The sequence below is a fragment of the Heterocephalus glaber genome, unplaced genomic scaffold (genome assembly GCF_053883595.1).
Source record: "Heterocephalus glaber isolate CG9 unplaced genomic scaffold, H.glaber_assembly_v1.0 deba00001617, whole genome shotgun sequence".
In the NCBI taxonomy this organism is placed as follows: domain Eukaryota; kingdom Metazoa; phylum Chordata; class Mammalia; order Rodentia; family Bathyergidae; genus Heterocephalus; species Heterocephalus glaber.
The window spans coordinates 66,464-85,187 of record NW_028258387.1 but is presented as its reverse complement, the minus strand read 5'-3'; the positions used below and the strand labels follow the sequence as shown (position 1 = coordinate 85,187).

The window sequence follows — 18,724 nt, the reverse complement described above, 5'->3', positions numbered from 1 at the left end:
CTGCACCCCCAGGCATCACAGCCCATTACACTAGGACTTTCTCTTGTTGCTGGGGCTTCTACATCAGCAGCAGCGGTGGCCTTGGTGGTGACAGCACCAGCACCACCACAAAGTACTACTGAGCCCTGCCAGCCATGGCCCAGACTCTACCCCCAGGTGCCAACTGTGTCCTAACTAAAATCCCACCATCACCATCCCGACTCCCAGCATGGCTGTGCTGGGGTCCAGCCTAGTCATGGGAGAACAGAACTTACAATGGATATTAAACACTGCCACCAGTTCATCACAAACCATGAACAGATTCTGTGAGCATCGCAAGTTGAGGTGTTTAAACCACTGCAGTACCAGTAGTCAGTAGCACAGGAAGCTCTGTCCAGCAGATGGGCCTCAGTGTTCCTGGGATCATCATCAAACAAGAAGAGTCAGTCAGCGTCAGTGTGCTCAGGGGGCTCTGCCAAGTAGCGGGTGCCAGGCAGAGAAAGACAGCCCCCGCCCCCCAGAGCAGAGTTCCCTGCCTGCTGATGGGCCCAGCTACAGCTACCACCCCAGACTCTGTCCTTACCTCTCCTCCTTCATCATCCTCCACCAGATCCTCTTCCTATGAGCAAACCAGACAGGCTAAGACTCATTCAGACCCTCAGACAGAAACCTTAAGTGCCCTGGATGTGTCAGAGCTCCTGACCCCAGAGCCTGGACACCCCGTCCTATCTGACTCCCACTGAACCACTGCTGCAAGGGGAGGGGGAGATGTGCCTAAGTGCAGGGCCCCTGTGTGCTCGCCTTCAGGAACAGGAAGCAGCAGCATGATGCCTACCATCATGGGTCAGAGACTGCAAGGATGAAGAAATCCGCTGTTGGAAAGCCTCACCTTTCAGACGTACTGTCTTCATCGACATCCCAGGAACATCCATTTTGAGGAAATGATCTTTGGGAAAAAACCAAAAAGCTAAGTTATAAATAACTGTTTGGCTGCACTGTGTGTCGTTTTCACTTATGGTCATATGAATTGAGAAATTAAGGTTACTCGTACGCATAGCAATTCTAGATGAAAAAAACAAAGGGAAGTGCTGTTTTTATTGTGAGAGGAACTAAAGAAGGAGAAGACGGCCTGGCTGGCAATGCAGCGAATGAAAGAATCTCCGTAGCGGGATTTGGCTTTTGTGGATCTCGCTCGGCCCCATGGATTATCACGTGAATACACAGATCACTGAATACAGAGAAAGCAAACCTGGGGACAAAATGATACTGGGTTCCATTGTGATGGGACCAGTAAGACATTCACAGTCCCCTTCAAAGCACCCCTGGAGACCCTGCCCGATGTGAACTGCACAGCCCGGGTGACCGCAGCAGCTCCACCTGCTAGGAACTGCTGAGCAGCGCTCCTTCCCCCAGGCAGCATTTCAGGTGGGCGATATGCTCCACTCCTGGTTCAGGGTTGACAGTGAAAGGAAGACAGGTCACCGCTTCAGGATCTGACAAATGCCAGATTGACCAGGGCCTCTGTAAACTCCTCAGCTGTCATCAGCAGATTCAAGGAAGTGCTCTTCCTAGAACTTTGTTTCCAAAAGTCGAAGGCAATGGTTTTCTCTCACTTTCTGCTTCTGCCCAGTGTAGGGTAGCTCCAGTGTCTCCTTCTAGGGCTGCAGTGTGTTGCTATGAAGATCAGCAAACCATGCTGCGCTGATTGCATCCATGGTGCTTTTGTCACTCAGGTCTAGACAGAGACTCCCAAGCTGAGGTTCATCAAAAACTCGAGCCTGAGTAAGTAACATGAACGCATTATCTGCTCTAAGATGTGTGGGGAGAAATTCCACACAATGTGCTTCCAAGACCAGAACAGCATATGTCACGGCAGCACACAGAGTGGTCGTGACTGTTTCTGGGTCAATTTGAACCTCATCTGGATACAGAGACCTAGGCAACACCAGGAAGGTGGCGGGCTCCATCTTCAGCTGGACAGGCCGACTCTGTGGCCATGCCACCTTTCAACATGGCATCAAAGGTGGTGATGTCGGCGGTCAGCATGATGGGGCCCCCGCTGCCTCACAGCTCTTACCCACCATGATGCACTTGTCACTCAGCAGGTGCTGGGTGAACGAACATGTAATCGATTTGGACCCATGTGAATTTAGCATCAAAAGGAGAGAACGTGATGATGTCTACTTGATGTCACCTTTCTGATCCCTCTCACCGATGTGTCAAGGGAGCTTCGAAGAAAGTTTGGGTACAGCTGTCCCCAGATGGCTGTTACTCAGGAGAGGGGAAAGTAAAATCTAGAGACAGGTGAAGTGTTCCACAGGGGACTCTAGTTCTGTCCTCCCTAGCGGGATCCTGTCACTTTTGTACAGAAGCACACACATTAGGATATTTGCAATCAGAGCTCATTGGAAGGAAGTTGTCCAGCACCTGTGATGCAGCACAGAAGCCCTGGTTTCCTGGTCCCCTTTGCAGCCAGTTATATCTGTGTCTGCACCGCACTCTCTGAAAGGTTCCATTTCATGCTGCCTCGCAACTCCAGCCACCCGCCTGCTGTTTCAGAGCTCGTAAATATGTCAATCATCAAACCTGTCACTAAATGTCTAAGGGCAGCAGGGGCTTTCTGGTCAGGACTTGGACCATTCTTCAGATCTGCATACCAGCTATTGAAATGCACGTTTATCCTAACCTAGGGAGAACTGAGGACAGTGGGTTTTCACACTCACTAGCCTGCCCCATGGCAGCGTACAGTATCCCATTATACCTGTGAGGAAGGAGGCTGAAGCCTAACACTGCTCCCAGTATCACAGAAAGATGGAGTGGGGGTGGGGAGGCTCTGAGAGAAATCCTGACTTGGTAATGTCTGCAATCCCATGTTATTCCCAGTAGTGTGCTCTAGCGATAATGCTTTAGGGACTTGACTGCATTTAAAAACTGAAATAACACCAGAACATAAACCTGTAGTCATTACAGACTTAGGGTTCCTGACTCTGGTTTCTGAAGCTAAATGCAGACTCACAACTTACATCCCATTTTGCCCCTTGTATTTATCTGACTTTATTTTGGAATGTATATAGAATCTGTACGTCTTCGATAAGAAGTTATAAACTGTGCAAACATATAAGTATTTCATACTCATTAGCTTATTAGCTTATGTTATTAAAATATGCTTGGCCAAATGTTTGTGAGGTTTGTGTCATGGAATATGCAGAAATTTTCTCCAGCTTTTACATGGCCCATGTTTAAGCTTCTTTCTTATCAAATTACCTAACCTATGCACATACAGTACACAGATGCATGAACACAAGTGCATCTTTTGTGATTTCTGAAATTGTTTTTTACTCTCTTTGTAAAGATTTCTTTATAAACAACTTTTTCATTTTTAACTGACATAAACTGCACAGCTTAAAGTGCACCAGCTGAGACACTGGCATTTTTAACATGGGTGAAAATACAGTAACACCTAAAACTTACCTCATGCCCCTTGGTGATCCCTTATTTCTCTCTTTCCTGTCCCCCCACCTTTGTTTCCATCACTGATCACTTCCTGTCACTTTAAATTTGATCTGGGTAAGAGATCCAAACTTTATGAGTAATTTCAAATTCACACACTTCCATATCAGAATTAATGATTCTGTCCTTGCCAGTCACATGTATCAGCACGGGCGTAACAGAGAACAGCATTAACTGCATGTGTTTCCATTGCAGGGAGCACAGCCTGTGGGCCATGATGAATGCTCTGAAGCCAGTGCACTGACTCATCTGAAGAGAAGCTGATTGTCACTGAATAATTAAACATCTCCCTTCCCCCAAACATGAGTTTCAAGAGTGGGAGAATCATTTTCAGGACTGATGAGCACCGCGGGACTGATGGCATAGCCACTGGTCACCAGCATAGGGGCACACAGACGAACTGGCTCTTTGTTCCACAACATTCCTAAGGGGAAAGAGATAATGCAGCCCAGAAAGTACATGGCCACAAAGAAACTCATGAGCAGCAGCCTGGTCTGGGTGTCCTTTTGTACTAGAGGTGACTTTGAGAAAGGCAAGTGCTGTGGCGATGCCAGGACTGCCCCTTGTGCCTCTACAGGAGAGTCACCATGTAACCACTCAAAATATCCATGAGTCCTACAGGGGAGACATCCTGGAATGTGAGCAAAGTCACTTTTGCCTGACCTGCCTACTTTTACCTCCAATGGCCATACCTCATCTATGGTGACGAGCATTCCTCTCTGCTCAACATAGCTCTTTTTTTTTCAATCTTTTTGCAGACAGTTCCTTAGACAGTACTAACTTCATGGACACTGCTAATATTACAAGTCCTCCCTTTTATGATGCTCTTTTGAACTTTACATTTGTACTGAGGCTTCTGACTCTTCTAAGGTGAAGATTTTGATCCATTTAAATTGTAACGCTTCACATCTCTTAGTGAGTGATCCATGCAAGTTCAGTCTTTAGTCAGTAGAAAGCCAAACAAAACAAACACCCAGGCCCCAGTAACAGCACAGAATGCAATTCTTAAGAAAATGCAACTGTGTGGGAAAAAGCAATGTAGGGAAATCTGACACTTGTCACCCCAGAATTTCGTGGGTCACTATTATTTTTTAAAACTGCATGCACATAACCTCTTAACTGTTAGAAAGAATTATAGGAAAACAGAGGAAGACAAGTGTGATGAGATAACAGCACCCAGCAAGAGAAGGATGCACGCTCTCACTTGCACAAGGAACATTCGCCACAACAAACCACAGCCTCACCCTGGGGGCATTAAACATGCCTTACACAACTTTCAACAACAGAAATGATACTTTCACACTCTACAATTCCAATGGGATGGAGGTGGAAGTCAGGAATAGAATCAGAGTTAGAAAATCTCAAATAACTTGCAGGTTACACAGCCTAATTCTAAAAAGCACATGGATCACGAGTAAATCTCAAGACACTTTTAAGTATCTTGAACTAAAAGAAAATGGAAAACCAACTCGTCAAACTTTGTGGTGTGTACTAAAATCCATGCCAATGGGGAACTTTACACCACTGAATGAATGTATCGGAAAGGAAGACAGATCTAAATCCAAGAATTTAAACTCCCACTGTGTGGCAAAGGGGAACAGCTCAGTGTTACAGCCAGGTGCTATAGTTCAAGAGCTACTGCTCAAGCTCTACAGCTACAGTGATTTGAAGACTTGAGAATCTGAAAGTTACTTGAAGAGATGGAGAAAACCCTTTACTAGCTGGCTGTCTCAGAGGAGTTTGACCACTCTGAATTCTGAGCCCCCAGTTGCAGGGAGAGTTCGTTTATATACAGTTGGGGAGAGGAAATTGAGAGGAACCTTTTAGGGCAGAGACATAGCTAGAAGAGGAAACACCTGATGAGGGGTTAAGAGAACATTTTTGAAACTTGAGGTAGAAATGTCAGGTACTAACTGTTAACACTGAACAGAACACTCTTGATACATTGGGCAGGTACATGTGCAGCATAAACAGTGACTGAACATTTTATGGAAAGAAAAAGCATAGGGGACAAAGGCAAAGATTTGCCCTATTGTGCATTATTGCTTTATCACCGCATCAGGAAATTAGAAGACAAAGAGCAAATTAAATCCAAAGTAAACAGAGGAAAAGAACATTATACATCAATTAGTGACACTGAAAACAGAATATCAACGGATAATTAAGAAAACCAATATTTTGTTCTTTAAAAGGTCAACAAGTTAATGAAACCTCTAACCAGAAATCGAAGTGTTATTAGGACTAAGACCATGGATGTGAAATGTATCAAAGGAACACAATTCCAACCTCAAACGTTGAATACCTGGAAGTGACTACCACCTTGAAAGGCACAACCAAAACACAGAAGAAGCAGGAGGCTCCAGGTGGGAGGAAAGGGAAGGGACCTCTGGAAACGCCCTCCCGCCCAGCCTCCTTTCCCAGAGCGATCTGGGGTGAGGTGAGGTCTGGCGTCAGCACACAGCCTCTGGTTCGGAGGCCATGTGAGTGAGCTCTGTAGCTCAGGGACGGGCGGTGCTGCCTGGCAGCTGGTGAGAACAGCCCCAGAGGAAGGGGCACCCAAGCAAGCCTGAAGTCAGGGACCAGCATCCGGCCTTCGGCCTAGGAGACATTCAGCAGGCTGGCAGCCGCCAGGCAGGAAGTACAGGGTTAAGCTCCTGTGCTTGCGGGAGGTGGGGAAGCGCTGACTGACTGCTAGAACCCCTTCTCCTGTGTCTTTGTTGCAGCTAAGGCCCTCCAGGGAAGACCACAGAAAACAACAACCAAAAAGGTCTAACCAGGGCCCCTTCTGGGTGACCTCCACTAAACACTGTTCTCCACCTTCTCCTCGTAATCTAAATCCTCCACCCCACCGTGTCTGCCCACCACCTGTGAACAGGCCAGGTATGGAGAAGCGTGACCTCAACTGCACACTCACCCACATGCCGTGACACGTCTCTGTGGGGTGACCATGCACAGGCGTCCCCAACACAAGTCCCCTCCTTCCTCAGATCAGGAGAGGACTCTTAGGCGGGTGGCCCAGCTACTCTCTTCCTGGTGACCGGTGACAAACCTTTCTCTACTCTTTCAAACCACAGATGAGCCCGCGGTTTCACTGACAAAGTTTCTTCACAGAGTGAGAAAACCATCAAAGGGACCCGCAGGCCAGGTGGGCCATGAGGGGGTTAACGGACAGGCGAGGACATGGGCTTGGAGGGCGTGCCTGGGCCTGGCTGGGTAGTCCCGCCCACACCACCCAGCTGCCACTCCCTCAGGCCGCTCACCTGCCATCCCCAGAGTCCTCCTGTATCCAGAGGACCAGGGAGGGGCTGAAGCACCCAGGCTGGGGGCCTGCTGCGGCTGGCCCCTAGGCAGCACTCTCCTCTGCAGGCCACCAAAGCCTGTCACAGGGTGACCTGAGGCCCGGTGCCCGCTCTCCCCATGCTGCCCCTCCCATTCTCCGCAAACCCCGCCCCTCAGGCTCCACCCCCACAGGCCCCCCAACCCGAAGTCCCTTCTCGGCCTCCCTGGTGCAGGTCTGTGGAAGGACCCCACCCAGAGTCCGGGCCTCCAGTGAAGAGCTGCCCTCTCCCACCTGCTTCTCTTGGCAGGATAGCCCACATTTCCGCTGGGGAGCGGGTCTCCCGGGTCCACAGCTTCCACTCCCCTACACATCGCACCTCGCCTCCTGCCTCCCGCAACCGCCACCGTCCAGAGGCAACAGAGAAGCCCAGGAGTCCCTGCTGTCCGTTGGCCTTTGTGCTCAGGGCGCAGGCCATCAGCGATGGGCGGGGCGCCGCGGTGACGTGGGGCGGGGTCAGGGAGGGGCGTGCCCTTCGAGGGCCTCTCCCAGCTGACCTCCCCTAGGGTAGGAGCAAGATGAGCCCCCCCCACCAACTACCTTTATTCAAATTTGGATGAAATCTTTTCAGTATTCACTAGGGTTTTCCTTCCCTTCTATTTCATTCTTTCCACTTTAAGTCTTTTATTTAGTTTCTTCTGCTAGTTTATATTCATTTCTCCTTTTTTTCTAGCTTCTTAACCTAACAGCGTAACCTCATTTACTCTCAGGAGTGTCCAACCCACAGCCTGCTGGCCAGCTGGAGACCTGGACATCTATTAATATGGCCCCGCAAGACTGTAAATGTCTAACATGGTTACGTGAGTTTCAGCGCTGTCTTCCATGACTTCACTGTCTTCCATGACTTCACTGCACAGTGCTCCAGCGCAGATGGGACATCACCAATGATTAGAATGAATAAACGATAATGTAAAATGGGAAGAAAAGGTCCAAGGGGGTAGGGGTAGTGGGAGGGGCAGGGGAAAGGAAAGAAGGGAAAGGAAAAATGATGAGAAATAGAAAAAATGGAAATAAAGTCTTTGTAAATAGGGAAGGGTGGAGGGGGTGAAGGGAGGGCTAGGAATGGGGAAAAAATAAGAACCAAGATGCATTATGTAAAGGTACAATTCCTAATGAGAAATGTAATTGTGTTGTATACCTACAATGTACCAATAAAAGAATTAAAAAAAAAACATCAGAATGCTTACTCAACTGCTTGTGCTCATTTTTTATTTTTAATCTTTTCCCTTCAGCTTGAATTTAAACTTCTATTTATTTGTTTAGAACTTTACTGGAGCTCTCTTCTGCTGTTTCCAATCTTCAGAGGTTTGTCCATGTGAAATTATATGTTGTGGATATTTGGTTTTCTGTTCTGTGTTTCTAGTGGGCTCCTTTTAAGTTTCCATTTATCTGTAGAAATGGCTGAACTTTTGTCATAACTGTTGCTATACTGATTATAAGTTGTTTGGGAGTAGTGTCTTCTAACCCTCGTGTCTGAAATACCAGTGAGTCTAGCTAAAATGCCCATATTTTCTTTTGACTAGTAGTGATAGGGTCTCAATTTGTCACAGACTTTGTCTTTTTCAAAATTTTGAATACACACCAGAGAAATAACCTAACCTTCTACTGCTTCTTTCAGAGAGAGTGCAGGCCTCTCCAGACCTCCACTAGTGAGGATGAGGGCCGATCTTTCAGCGGCCTCACAGAGGGAAGTCTGCCTTGGGCTCTGCCTCAACTTTAATCACATTCAACCTACCTGTGACCACCTCAAACTCACCTCCAGATCTGCCTCTATTTTACCATTTTTCACTTCATTTCTCTTAAAATTCACTTCTAAAATTTATTCAGAGCTTGAGATGTGAAACTGTTTGGAAATCATGAAACACAGAACCAATACTACCCGGAAACCAGGTACTCTAGGTGGGAATGGACCCAGGGACGAGGGTGCTGGCCACACACTGTAAGGAAGTGGTGGCGAATCTATGGCATGCGTGCCACAGCCAGCTGTTTATCATCACTGAAATCTCTACACGGACTGCCATCCCTGCTATAGGGAGAGGCACCGGCAGCTCCTGAGAGCCTTGGGAATCTTGCCCTAGAGCAGGGGCGTGGCAAAGCTTGGAATGGGATTGGAGGAATTTGATAAAAGCGTTAAAATGACACAATTTGATGTTGTTTGCATTACGCAACCTCCGAATCCCTCACAGATGTGTCAAGGGAACTTAGAGAAGTTTCAAGCACAGCTGTCCCCAGTTCCTACTATGCAGGGGAGAAGAAAGTAAAATTAAATGAAGTGTTGCGCTGGGGACACCACGATGCTTGGCTCCCCAGTGAGACCTGGGCACCTTCCTAAAGACACAGAAATTGTGGCCCTGAAGAGGACCTAGAGACACTGTTTCTTACAGAACAAGCTGGTTTGCCTCTGGTGCATGGAACTCCCTGCACGTCTGTCTGGGTGAGTAGACTCCATTCTCCACAGCGGTGCAATCAGTGGGCCGCAGGGTCCTGGGAGGGCATGGAAGGGTCACACTGGGCTGATGAGCGAGGCTTCCGGTCCCTCAGAGGGCCGTCTGGCTCTCACTGTCCGCTCTGCTCCGAGGACTGTGCTCTCTTCAGTGCAGTGAGGACATTTTCTCCTTAGGGTATTTAGTCTTTTAATTTTGAGATCATGAAATGGGGTGATTTTCTTTCATAAAAACTGTCAATTAATTTTAGGCTTCTGTTTATTTCCTAAATTAAATGACTTGCTCACCCACCTCTCACAGTTGGCTAATGCTTCCCCATTAAATAAAATGTAAAAATAAAATCACTTTGAATCTACTTTGTTTACCTCTCTGATTCAAAACACTTGAACAGAAAACATTCTTTTTTGGTAAATATCTGTGCTAACAGATAGCTGGATTCTGCTCAGACAGGCTAGCTCTTCTGCCAGGATGGGAAGTAACAGGTGAGATGCATGGCTATCTTGGGGAAATCAGATAAAAGACTTAAAATTCCATCAGAGCTCTTTCAACACAGATTACAAAACTATGCCACTATAATTATAATATTTATATCTTCTCTCTTGGGCAGGGACATAATTGGTCAATTTTTGAGAGAACTGCATTAAGACACCCCCCCCCCAAAAACATGGGAGGAATTGTGTAATAATGGAAATAATAGTCAACATTTCTTTTTTTTTAGATTTTATTTTATTGGTACACTTTAGGTATACAATATAATGACATTCATCATTGGAAATTTGCACCTTTACATAGTCTCTCTTGGTTCTTATTTTTCACCCTTGCCCAGCCCTCCCTTCAACCCCTCCAGTCCTCCCTATTTACAAAGATTTTGTTCCTATTCTTCCACTTTCTCATATTAATCCCATTCCCTTCTATCCTTTCCCCTAGCCCTCCCACTTCCTTGCCCTTTGCCCCTTTTCTTCCTATTTCACATGACCTATTATACCTTTTAGTCCTTATTTACATTTTCAGTTTCTCACACTAGAGAAACTATTCTGTATTCACACATGTGTGTCCTATTTATTTCACTTAAGAGTATTGCCTCAATGTGCATCCACTTAGCTATAAATGTCTCTAATTTCTCATTTTTTATGGCCAAGTAGTACTCCATTTTAGAAAAAACCCCACATTTTCTTGATCCAGTCTCCAGTTGATTGGCATTTGGGCTGTTTCCAAGTTTTAGCTATAACAAACTGCGCTGCTATGAACATGGGTGCACATATATCACTGTGGTATGATTCTTTTAATTCTTTGGGGAAGACACCCAACAGGGGAATAGCTGGGCCAAATGGGACTTCCAGTCCTAGTTCTTTGAGATATCTCCATACTGATTTCCACAGTGGTTGCACCAGTCTACACTCCCACCAGCAGTAGAGCAGGGTTCCTCTTTCCCCACAGCCCCACCAGCATTTGTTATTGGTTGCTTTCTTGATAGCAGACATTCTTTCTGGGGTGAGGTGGAATCTCAGCGTTGTTTTCATCTGCATCTCTCAAATGACCAGTTAGGTTGAACATATTTTCATATGTTTATTTGCTATTTCTACTTCTTTGTCTGAGAAACGTCGGTCCATTTCAGGTCCCCATTTTTGGATTGGGTCATTGAATTTGGGGACTGATTTTTTTCAGTTCTTTATATATTCTAGATAGTAGTCCTTTGTCTGAGATACAGCTGCTAAAAAAATTTTCCCACATTGTAGGTTGTCTATCAGCTCTGTTGGTGGTTTCTCTTGGTGTGCAGAAGCTTTTTAGTAAGAAGAGATGCCACTTGTTGATTGTGCTAGTTCACAGGCAACAGAGGTTTTGTTCATAAAATCTTTTCCTACACCAATGTCTTCAAGAGTTCTACCTGAACTCTCTTCCAACCAGTTCAGTGTTTCTATTTTAATATTTAGATCTTTAATCCATTTCGATTTTAGTTTACTGCATGGTGAGAGATATAGGTCTAGTTTTAATCTTTGGCAAGTTGAAACCAAATTTTTCCAGCACCATTTATTAAACAGGCCGTCTTTCCTCCAGTGAGGGTGTTTGGCTCCTTTGTTGAAGATGAGGTGGCTGAGTGTGTCTGGAGTTGTATCTGCATCTTCTAATCTGTTCCACTGGTCCTCAGGTCTGTTTCTTTGCCAGTACCATGCTGCTTTTATCACAGTAGCATTGTAGCATAGTTGCAGGCTGGGGATTGTGATACCCCCTGCCATGTCTCTGTTACCTAGAATTGCTTTTGCTATTCTGGGTCTCTTCTTGTTCCAAATGAATTTTTGGATTGTTTTCTCAAGGCCCATGAAGTATGCTGCTGGGATTTCAATGGGAATTGCATTGAATCTATATAGCAGTTTTGGAAGTATGGCCATTTTCACTATGCTAATTCTTCCTACCCAGGAGCAAGCGATGTCTTTCCATTTTCTGGTATCATCGTCAGTCTTGCTTTTCAGAGTGCTATAAGTTTTCAGAGAAGAGGTCTTTGATTTCTTTTCTTAGGTTGATTCCTAGGTATTTCAGTTTTTTGGATGCTATTGTGAAAGGAATTGTTTTCCTTATTTCTCTCTCAATGAGCCTACTGTTTGTGTAGAGGAAAGGTATTGATTTTTGTGTGTTGTCCTTGTATCCAGCTACTCTACTGAATTGGTTATTAAGTCTAGAAGACTTTTTGTGGAGTTCTTGGGGTCTTCTATACAGAGCATCATGCCATCTGCAAATAATGACAATTTGACTTCTTCATTTCCTATTTTTATTCCTTTTATTTCTTTCTCTTGTCTAAGTGCTGTGGCTGTTTCCAAAACTATATTGAACAGGGGTGGTGATAGTGGACATCCTTATCTTGTTCCTGATTTTAGTGTGAAGGATTTCAGTTTTTGACCATTTTTTATGATACTGGCTGTTGGTTTTTCATAGACGGCTTTTATCAGATTGAGGCAGAGACTGTCTATTCCAATTTTTTGTAGGGTTTTTTTCATAAATGCTTGTTGGGTTTTGTCAAATGCTTTTTCTGCGTCTATTGAGACGATCATATGGTTTTTGTCCTAGGCTCTATTGATACAGTGTATTACATTGATTTCCATATGTTGACCAATCCCTGCATCCCTAGGATGAATCCCACTTGATCAGGGTGTATGATCTTCTTGACGATCTTCTGCATTCTATTTGCCAGTATCTTATTGAGGATTTTTGTATCTATGTTCATTAGTGAGATTGGCCTATAGTTCTCTTTTTCAGTTGGGTCTTTCTCTGCTTTGGGGATCAAGGTGATTCTTGCTTCTAGGAATGAATTCGGGAGTACTGCTTCCCTTTCAATTTCATTGAAGGGTTTAAACAGTAGTGGCAGTAGTTCCTCTCTAAATGTCTTGTAGAATTCGGCAGTGAAGCCATCAGGACCTGGGATTTTCTTAGTTGCTAAGTTTTTAATTATGTTTTTAATTTCACTGATTGATATTGGGTTGTTTAGACTTTTTAGGTCTTCTTCATTCAACTCTGGTAATTCATACATATCTAGGAATCTGTCCATTTCTTCTGTGTTTTTTTCATCTTATTGGCATATAGGTACTTGAAGTAGGTATTAATGATCCTCTGGATTGCTGGTGGGTCCATTGTAATTTCATCCTTTTCATTCCTAATTGCATGGATTTGGGCCTTTTCTTTCCTTTTTCTGATAATGTTGGCTAAGGGTTTGTCAATTTTGTTGATTCTTTGCAAGAACCAACTCTTGGCTTCATTGATTTTTTTGTATCATTCTCTTAGTCTCCATTGCATTGATTTCTGCTCTGATCTTTATAATTTCCTCCCTTGTACGAGCTTTAGGTTTGTCCTGCTCTTCTTTTTCTAGAAGCTTGAGGTTCAGCATCAGGTTGTTTAATTGGGCTCGCTCTGTTTCCTAATCTGTGTATTCACTGCTATGAATTTCCCTCGCAAGACTTTCATTTTGTCCCATAGATGCTGATATGTTGTATTGTCATTGTCATTTAATTGTAGGAACTGTCTGATTTCTTCTTTAATTTCCTCTGTGACCCACTGGTTATTCATAAGTGTGTTGTTCAATTTCCACATGTTTATGAAATTTTTGCGGTTTCTTTTGTTATTGATCTCCAATTTCATCTCACTAAGGTCTGATAATATACAGGGGATAACTTCAACAACATACTAGAAAACCCAAGCAGCTTGTTCACAAAGTATCCATTGGGACCAAGTGGGATATAGATTAGGAATACACACTTGTGTCACAAACAAAAATCAGTGTATGTGCATTATTAACAAAGAAAAGGAAAAAATGCACGATAACCTCAAAAGGTGAGGAAACGTGCTTCAGGAAACTTAAACAGCTTTTCATGACAAAAACACTCAACCAACCAGGAGGAAAGGCAGCGATGGGCATCTAGGCAACTGCACAGTCTGCTCTGTCCTCAAGGGAGAAACCTTCCAAGTCTGCTCCTGGATCGGGAGCACGCTGAGCTCACCCACTAACTGCTCCTGCTCTGCCAGTAGGGAGTTCTGTCAGCTCTCACTCTTGTTTCTCTCCTTGTTTATATTGCTTTCCACTTGAAATGTCTTATTTACTTTCTTCTCCCTTTTATTCATTTTTTTCTTTTTCTAGCTTCTTAGTCTGAAAGCACTATTTTAAATCAATTTTAGATATGAGCAGTTGAAAGTACACATTTCCCTGGATGAAGAGTGAGCTACAACGGTTACGCAGGCTTGGACTCGTTGAAGTAGTTGCTAATTGCTTTTCACATGTTTTTCCTTGAGAATGAGTTATTTACAAGTATTACCCCCAAAGTTCAAGTACTATTAGGAAACTAATTTTTTTTTTTTCCAGTACGACTCTGGATAATTGGAGAATATGGATAATTAGAATATGGACTATGGATAATTGGGAACTGGGGAATTAATTTTAGTTTTGTGAACGTGTTGGGCAGTGTGTTGTGCATCTCTTTGCAAATGTTTCATGTGCACTGCAGAAGAATTCCTACGGGATCCCAACTGGATGGAGCGTTTTGTAAGCATCAATTAAGTCAAGTGGGTGAGTATGTCATGCAAATCTTTTTGTCTTGATAGGTTTTTGACATCTTGCTCTGAAAATGATCAAGTGAGCATTTTAAAAATACATGATTCTGGATTGCTCACTTTCCCCTCTGTGTTTTCACTTTGACGATGTGCTTTAGAGTTCTGTAGATAGTTCCACATGCACTCCCTCCTACCGTATCTTCCAGACTCATCATCACCTTTGAACACTGTGAAATGCCCCCTTTGGCTGACGAGAAAGCAGACACGCCAGGCCCATTAGGCCTACCATTTACACGGTGTGCCCTTCCAACTGGTAAGCAACACGAAAAGGACGCAAGCCTTGAAGTCTATTCTATACTCTCCATGATGAGGCAATGAACATCTTTCTCCATGCACCACTTACGAATGTAGTGTGGTCACTTTCTCCACAAGCTTTATGCACAATAGTATCTCATAACAACTGCATACGGTGATAAATAAAGGACTGCCGCTCTCTTCTCTCAAGCTAGACAGTAACAAGATTGGAAAATATAAAACATTGCCATCTCCTCATAGGCTTGCTTTCTGGTTTGATAATGTAGCTACTTTTTATAAAAATACTTTTTTTGGGGGGGGTACCGGGGATCGAACTCGGGTAAAAATACATTTTAACATGATGATTTTCAAACATTTCTTATTCAGTGTTACAAAATACTTTTAGGACTTCTCAGTTCCAATATACTAAATTTGGATATAACTCATATGAAACAAAATTACCTTACAGTACATTGAAGTTTTCTGAGAAGTTTCTATGGATCATACAGTATGTTCTTCACCTACTGCAGTACCCTGTGTCGATATTGCAGGTGTGAAACAGAAAAATATTACACTAAAATGCCTTCACCAATTTGTCTTTAACTTACAATGTCTTAATTTTTATCTGTTGTGGGGTTTTTTTTCTGAGACTCGGTCTCACGAATTAGTTCAGACTGATGTTAAACTCACCATGTAGCCCAGGATAGCCTCAAACTGGAGATCGCCTTGCAGAAGCTTCCTGAAGGCTGAGATTACAGCTGTACACCTGACTCTCTCCTTGAGCCTATACTTGAATAAGGCAGTTGTGATGAATTCCACAATACACCACTGCTTTTCAGACTAAGAAGTTAGAAAAAGAAGAAAAATGAATAAAAGGGAGAAGAAAGTAAATGAAACATTTCAATTACTTTAAAGAACATTAAAATTTTCTGAGAAGTTTCTAGAGGTCATATGTTTATCTCCTGTTCCAGTACCTTATGTCAATATTATATATGTGAAAAACAAAAAATTACATGAAAATTCCTTTTACCAAGTCCTGTCTTTAACTTATACTTTTTTAATTGTATTTTTTTTTGGTTTTTTCTGACATTAGATCTCACAATGTAGGTCAGACTGATATCAAACTCACCATGTAGCACAGGATGGCCTCAAACTGGAGATCATCTTGCCTCAGCCTTCCAAATGCTGGGATTACAGGTGTGCACCATCACACCTGGATCTTCCTTTATCCTGTATTTGAATAAGGCAATTGTTATAAATTCTGCAATACACTGTTGTTTTTCCTTTATACAATCATTAGTCTTCAAAGAAATTAAGTAAAAGCAGCTTAGTCATGTACTTTTCTGATATTTACTAATCTTTCAATACTTCCTTCTTTCCGTGGGTCCATGTTTTCCTCACATTTCACTTTCCTGAATCCGGGAGAACCTTCCCTAATACAATCTTTGCATCTGTAAATGATCAATGTTCCCGACTCTCACATGTATGAGAAACATCATTATTTCACTGTTCTTTAAAAATTATCTACCCTGTTATATAAATCTAAAGAATAAAATTGTCCGTGTGGTTTTGTTTTCCCTTTTGTTGTTTCATAGTCGTCTTACAAAACCATGCCCACCACTGTCCTGACTTTGCTTTGCTGTAATTTCTTTTTTGGGAGAGGACACCCTATTTTGAATACCTTCTTTCCCAGCTGTTTCACTGCAGTATGTCTTGGTTTCATCCACTTGTATTTTGTCTTTGAGCTGAGGTTTTAGTTAATATATAATCATTAGGTTTGTAAAAAACATAGGACATTATTTTCATATCGTATCTTTCTTCTTTTTTTCCTTTATTTCTGGGGCTCTTATGACACATGCATTCGAAAGCTTCTCACTTAAGTATGCTCATTTCATTTCTAAATCTTATATTTTTTTCATGGGGGACTTGGTCAAGGAATGAAGGATTAAACTGCAGGGAAAAAGCACATAGACTCTGTGAGGAAACAAGAAGTTTAGAGCAGTGAGGCATCATGTGTCTGCCAATTGTCCTTCCTCTTTCCTCCACAAACTGCCTAGCCTTGAGACACCTCCTTGCTCAAACTGCTTTTCTTCTACTTTTTTCTCTGACACTGATATTCTCAATATAAGTCAGAGAGTTTTCAGGCTTGGTGCTACTCCCTAATGCTAGGTGCTCTTGGTTGAGACAGCCCCACTGAGCCTCTTGGTATAAAAATTGTCACAGTAAGCTCTGTGACAATTTTTATTTACTTTTTGGTGCTAGGGATTGAACTCACAACGTTGTGCATGCTAAGCATGCATTCTACCACTGGAGTATGTGCTGAGGCCTAAACTTCTAATTTGGTCCCTCTCCATGATTTTAGCTGCATATTAACTTGTTTGGAAATTCCCTGAAGCTTTCTCATGCATTTCCATTCCTTCCCAGACCCAGCCATGTCAAATTTTAGATTGTAGATACTATCTTTTTAGTTCTTGATTTTTCATTTTGTTCAAGTTACAGAAAAAGGGAGAAAGATTTCATTAGGCCTACAAAAGCCTATCTCACACCATAGTATAGCAGTCAGACACCACAGAAAGGGATTTATCATGAGCTTGTAACAAGTAAGAAGCAAGAAATTTGCCTCTAATTAGGGACTGATCTGCCTAAGTTCTGAGAAGATGTATCCAAAAGAAAGGGTGAAAACTCTTCTGGAATGTCTAGCAAGGCTAATGAGTGAGATCTCTTCATTAAAGGCAGTTCATGAACACAAGGAGAAATGGCTACTTCTTCCTATGCACAGACACTGATACAAGGGACCAAGGTACATGAAGAATAGGGGAATCATGACACAAGCAAAGCAATCAATATCCAAGAGCAACTCTAAAAAAATGGAGGTATCTGAGCTGCCAGGCAAACAAATGAAAATAATAACTACGAAGGGGCTCACTGAGTCACAGGAGAACACAGATCAGCTACAAAATCAAATCAGGGAGACAGTTTTTGTACAAAATGAAAATGTCAACAAACAAAAAGGACATAGAACCACAAAGAAGGCAAAATTTGAACTGAAAAATTCTCTAAAAGGCTACAACAAACTTGATTGAGTACCAGAGAAAGAATCAATGAACTAGAAGATGGGTTATTTCAAACTACACAGTCAGAGAAGCTAAAGGGAAAATAAAGAACAAAATAAAAGTAAAGATTGTAGGAATCAGGGAGATAGATTTTGTGACACTGAGAAGGAGACCTGAGGATGGGTGATTCAAGAGGGTGGGAGGGAATGGGAAGTAAAAAGAACAGAGACGCAATATGTATATGTGCGAATACCCCATGATAAAAGGAATTGTTTTCTATCACAAACATACGCTAGTTTCAACATTTTTTAAAAAAGAAAACACAAAAGAATGACAAAAAGTAAAGATTCCATCAAGTGAATGAATAGACATGTTACTGGAATTCAGGAAAGAAAGAGGAAGAAATTGATTAAAAAAAACTTACGTCAAGGAACAACGGCCAAGAATGTATTCAAATGTGAGAAATAAAAGGGACACACAGACAGAGGTATTGAGCCAAAGATGTTTACACCCAGATGCTTTATATTGAATTTGTTTAAAAACCAAAGACAGAGAATTCTGAAACCAGCAATAGAAAAATGACTCATCACACACCTGGTGGCCCTGTGGGAATATCAGTAGATTTCTCAGCAGAAACTGGGCAGGCCATGGTGGAGTGACAGGGTAAACACAAATGCTGAAAGAAAAAGCTGTCTACCATGAAACAATACTGGCAAAACTGCGCTTCAAAACCAAAAAACCAAAGTAAATACTTTTCCAGACAAACAAAACCTTAAGAGAGTTTAGCAACTCCAGACCTGCCTTACTGGGAGGTTCTTCAGGGTGAAATGAAAGAACTTTAAATAGCAATGTGAAAGTCTACACTTCAAAGGCCAGGGGCGTATATACTTACATGGAATTCTTCCTACTAGAAGGGTGACGTATTTAATTAAAATTAAATAATTTTAATTCTAGCATAAAAGACAAAGTAACAATAATAAGGACAACAACAAAAATCTGATAACAGATAGAACATATTGAATATATAAATTGAGACATAAACAGCATAAAATGTAAAGGTAAAACAAAGCACAGTT

General features: G+C 42.8%; 2 long non-coding RNA genes across 2 annotated transcripts; one reads left to right on the top strand and one right to left on the bottom strand.

The window, feature by feature from the left end:
• Positions 1-402: 402 nt before the first annotated feature.
• Positions 403-18,645, bottom strand: LOC147822417 (uncharacterized). Its single transcript, XR_015445699.1, has 4 exons — positions 15,725-18,645; positions 15,286-15,435; positions 869-925; positions 403-598 (listed from the first exon to the last, which is right to left on the bottom strand). It is a non-coding gene; the product is annotated as an uncharacterized LOC147822417 (long non-coding RNA).
• Positions 3,823-7,068, top strand: LOC147822418 (uncharacterized). The gene is made up of 3 exons (XR_015445701.1): positions 3,823-6,369; positions 6,564-6,634; positions 7,002-7,068. It is a non-coding gene; the product is annotated as an uncharacterized LOC147822418 (long non-coding RNA).
• Positions 18,646-18,724: the final 79 nt, after the last annotated feature.